Source organism: Nannospalax galili, unplaced genomic scaffold (genome assembly GCF_000622305.1).
Source record: "Nannospalax galili isolate Female #2095 unplaced genomic scaffold, S.galili_v1.0 scaffold106, whole genome shotgun sequence".
Taxonomy (NCBI): domain Eukaryota; kingdom Metazoa; phylum Chordata; class Mammalia; order Rodentia; family Spalacidae; genus Nannospalax; species Nannospalax galili.
In genome coordinates, this window is record NW_008354872.1 from 6179 (window position 1) to 11373 (window position 5195).

Here is a 5195-nt window from a genome sequence, read left to right on the forward strand (position 1 = left end):
TTCCTGCTCTAGTCTTTGCTCTGGAAGATTCAAAATTCTTTGCAGGAAAATTCAAGTCGCTGAGCCTGTATTTCTGCCCCAGCTTGCAGCAGGCAGATGAGGAACATCTGATCCCTACAGGTTCTGAGAATGGAGGAAGCGCTGTCTCCACCAAGCATCACTGGTAGGAGAGGATTCTCTACAGACAAGAGGGTTCTGGTTGGGGGTGGCCCTAACTGCAAATGTCTAACCTATGTCACAAACTGCATGATGATGAAAATGTAGAAAGCTGCAGTGGTTCTGTGATGGTCAAAGATCCCCTCAATCAGAAATGGGTCCCTCAAACGTGCAACTCCCAACTGACATGCCTGCTTTTTGTCAACCTCAAAGGTCTCCTAGCCTGCCTTGCACGGGTCTCTATTTCTGCTCTGTGCTCTCTCTCAAAGTGATGGGGTGCCCTGAGGAAATGGAATTTCCTGCTGTGTGTTTTAAAGTCCCTCTTGTGTCTAGGCAGCTGTCATGAGATTCAAGTCTGATTCTCCGTCTTCCCCATAATTTCACACAGTTTGTGAGTCTTTAAGAATGGAAGAGGTACCTTTTATTTTCTTTCTGTCAAGATAAAAACTCACCCTCTGATGTGCTCTTACCTTTCATGTTTAGCACCATTTCTCATTTTATTTCTCTCTAAATCCTTCAGTTTCCCAATATATTTGGATGACTCTCTTATGTGGCTACAGAGATGGGGGAGGTTGCCAGCTTCCCAACTTACTCTTGTAAGATTTAAAAAAAAATATTTTTATTTTATGTGTATACGTTTATTGCCTGCATGTAGGTAAGTGCACTCGTGTCATGCATTGCCTGTGGAGGTCAGAAGACGCTGTCAGATCCCCCATGACTGGAGCCACGGACAGTTGTTCGCTGCTATATGGGTGCTGGGATTCAAACCCGGGTCTTCTGCAAGAATAACCAGTGTTCTTAACTGCTGAGCCATCTCTCCAGCCCCCTCTTGTAAGATTTTAAACTAATTTTTTGCTGTGACAAAGTACAATATAAAATTAGCCATTTCAAGTCTTTCATCTGCACCACTGGTGTAGTGGTGTCATATCATATTCTCAGTTTACTCATTGTGAGTGTAAAATTCAGCAGCATTAAGTGTATTTACAGTATGTGTAATTTTCCCTAGTATCCCTTTCCAGAACTTTTTCATCTTCACAAATAGAAGCTCTGCACCTGTGAAACAAAATTGCTGGATTGTCCTACTGACCTAGTGACTGTTATTCTCTGTTCTGCTTCCTGCGAATGAATTTGTTAGTTCTGGATACTTCATATAAGTAGAAAAATACAGTATTTGTCTTTTGTGTCTGGCTTATTAGTCTTAGTATAATGCTTTGTAGATTCATCCATATAGCATGTGTCAGAATTTCATTCTTTTTTCTCAAATACAATACATTTATTTTGAATTGATAAGATCTTGGTTATATAAGCTTTTCATGTTTGGGATCAACCTTAAGGCACTGTGTTTACTAGCTGAGCACTGTACTACGAACTCCACTCCTCTTACTGCACGTTTTCCACGGAGGTGTAGAGGTTCTAATTTCTTCATATTCTTGTTAGTACTTGTTGTTTTTGCTATGAATGGGCTTTTTTTTTTTTTCGGTCTTTTTGAGGCAGGGTCTCCCTGTAGCCCCAGCTGTCCTGGAACTCACTATGTAGACCAGGCTGGCCTTGAACTCAGAGATCCGCCTGACTCTGCCTCCCGAGTGCTGGGATTAAAAGCATGTGCCACCATGGCTATGATTGAGCATTTTTACAGATGATTATTGGTTTTTCAGATATCTTCTTTAGAGGAATGTATGTTCAAATCCTTTGTCAGTTTTGAATTTTTTTTCTTTGTGATAATTTTTTAATCAATGCATGCATGACTTGCTGATATTTTCTCCCACATCTGTGGATTATCTGTTCACCTTCTTTCTTTTCTGGTGCTGCATGTTTAAAGGAAGTGTTAAAGATTCTGAACTGATTGTTTCCAGGAGCAGCTTTGTCCTAACTAGTGTCTCTTGAATTAAGAAGTTTTAAATTTTGATGAAGTACAATTTCTGCCTCCTATTCTCTCTTTTGTTTTTTGTGATTTTAGTTTCATCTTAGAAATTATGGTTAAATCTATCACGAAAACTATGTTTTTAATGAGTTTTATTGATTTTTGTCTTATATTTAGGAATTTGGTCTATTTTCAGTTAATTTTTGTATATGCTGTGTGAGCATCCAATTTTCTAGTAATTTATGTTTGAAAGTTCTTTATTTCAAGTCCTTTGACTAGCCATGGTACCCTTTTTGAAAACTGGCTTAAACGTATTCTGTTGATCTATGAATTTGGGCTAATGCCAGAATCTCATTGCTTTGATGAATGTAACTTTCTGCTAAGTTTTAAAATCATGATGTGTATAGGCCTGGGGAGATGGCTCAGCAGTTAAGAACACTGGTTGTTCTTGCAGAAGACCTGGGTATGAATCCCAGCATCCACATGGCAGCTAACAACTCTCCGTAACTCCAGTTCCAGAGGATCCAAGAGCCTCTTCTGACCTTCGTGGGCATTGCACGACACAGGTGCACTTACCTATGTGCAGGCAATACAGGCATACACATAAAATAAAAATGATAAATAAAAGTTTAAAACATTATATATGGAAAAAATATTAAGTTCCTCTGTGTAGTGAATATTGTTCTTACCTGCCAACTCTGTAGACATTGTCCACATCACTGTGCCATGGGATTAACTGAAGAGTAATTAATTGTTCACTAAAATTAGCTATTTCATTACACATTCCCCCCTCTGAAGAGGTAACCCTAAAATCTTTTAAGGATTAGATAGAAGCTCCCAAATACTTTTCACATTTTTGGCCTTTGGAACAGAGTATGTTGCTAATAGTCCCAAGAACATTTTGACTTTTAGCCCAGAAACTGGCCACATTTCTCTGAGGTCTTTTAACCCTAACTGCCTAGACAATTCCTATCTTCTGTTCTTATCAGGCCATCCTCTGAAGGGGTTACCCAAATTGCCAGTAGTGAATCGGGATGCAGACCGCTCTGGCTTCTTCCATGCTGAACAGGGATGCAGGGTGAGGCAACTGGGTCTATCTAAAAGACTCCCAAATTGCATAATTCTTGTCTCTGAGGGGAAAAGAAAGTCCTTGAATCATGAATAGGAGATGTGAAAGAGAAGTAAGGGCAAGAGTAATTAGTATTAGAAGTTCTAGACAGAACTAGAAAAAAAAGGGCAATTTTCAATTGTTCTTTTTTTTAGGATTATGCTTATTTGATATCTCTTGAGATTCTGTATGAATTTTGGGATTGTTTCTGTACAAAAACCCCTTTGGGATACATTGAAGCTGTAGATATTTGGGGCAGTATAATTATCTTCACCTTTTAGTCTTTCAGTCAATGAATATGGTGTGCTTTTCTGTTTGTGTTGCCTTATTTTTTAAAAAAGTTATTTTAGTTTTCTCTTTATAATTTTTTGCTCTCTTGGTTAACTAGTATTTCATTCTTTTTGATGCCATTGTAAATAAAATTAAGTTTCTTTTCAATGTTCACTGCATTTAGAAAACAACTTATATTTGTATATTGATTTTGTATCCTGTGTCTGTTTTGAATTCAAGCTAATGAGCTTTCATGCTTTTTTGGGGGGGTCTTGGTCTTTTTTTGAGACAGGGGTCTCCCTTGTAGCCACACCTGGCCTGGAACTCACTATGAAGACCAGGCTGGCCTCAGATCCACAGAGATCAGGCCTCCACACCTGACTAATCTTTCTTTTAATCTCTGTGTGTGTGTGTGTGTGTGTGTGTGTGTGTGTGTGTGTTCTGGTTTGTTTTTCCATTGCGGTGACAAAACACTCAGACCACTTCCAACTTGGGGATGAAATGATTTATTTGTCTTACATCTCGCAGGTCACAGTTCATCAGGGAGCCCAATGTAGGAACTCAGGGCAGGAACCTGGAGGCAGAAGCTGGAGCACAGGCCATGGAGGAATGTTGCTTACTGGCTTGCTCCCCTGACCTATGCTCAGCCTGATTTCTTGTACAACATAGACCCACCTACCAGGGGTAGCACCACCCACACTGGGCTGGGCCCTCCCACATCACTCAATAATCAAGAAGATGCCCCACAGACATGGCCACAGGCCAGTTTAATAGACGCAGTTCACCAATTGAGGCTCCCTCTACCCAGGTGTGTCAAGTCAACACTAAAGCTAGCCATCACTGTGTGTGTGTGTGTGCGTGTGTGTGTGTGTGTTGTGTGTGTGTGTGCGTGTGTGTGTGTTGTGTGTGTGTGTAAGATGTCCTTTTTTTGATTAATGAGTTTTCTCATTGAAATTTTCTGGGTATGATTTTGCATCGTCCTGCACGTATGTCCTACACTTCAGCATTGTGTTCCCTGCTACAAATATGCGGTTCTAAACCTATTTTTCAAAGTCTACACGTAAGGGAGTTGCAGTTTTCCTCTTGTAATTTAGGGAAAATAGTAGTCATTTTAAGTTTAGGACTATAAAATAAAATGTAATTAAATATTTTGGTTGTCAGAAAAATTCTTTGAATCTGATATGGAATTCCTTTTGATCAATGCAGAGATAAATGTTACACAACAAATTATAAATCTATAATTTTAATATTGAATAAAAATACAGTGTGATAGAATCTGCTTAGTAGTGGAGATTAGAAACAAATAGAGTACACTGTGATAACAGGCGTTTTAATGGGCAGCTCAGGGGCTTTAACTGGAATGTCTTACCCACCATAGGGATCTTCAAAGACATGTTCAGAATCTCTGACTTTTAGACCTTAGAAGTTATCTCCTGCACATCTGTGTTTATATATGCAGTATTAGCTTGGCGAGGTTAAGTATGTCTTGGTTAAGATCAAATGGCCCTGGGATTAGAGCTGCATGCTTTTTCTTGTGTCAGAAAACATAACAGTTCTGGCATAGGGTTGAAATGCTTTCTTAAATTGACTTTAATGTATTTTTGGCATATGCATCATGAAAAACTTAAGAAGAGTTAAGAGATTTATTTCTATTTCTACATAGACTGTTTAATATTATGAAAATAAATATGATATTGTAGGAAATAAAAACTGCCAAGAATATTATCATAAAATTCTTTTTAACCCACACTGACTTGTGGCCAGTGAAAAAATAATAAGTTCACTGGAGTGGATTCTGAC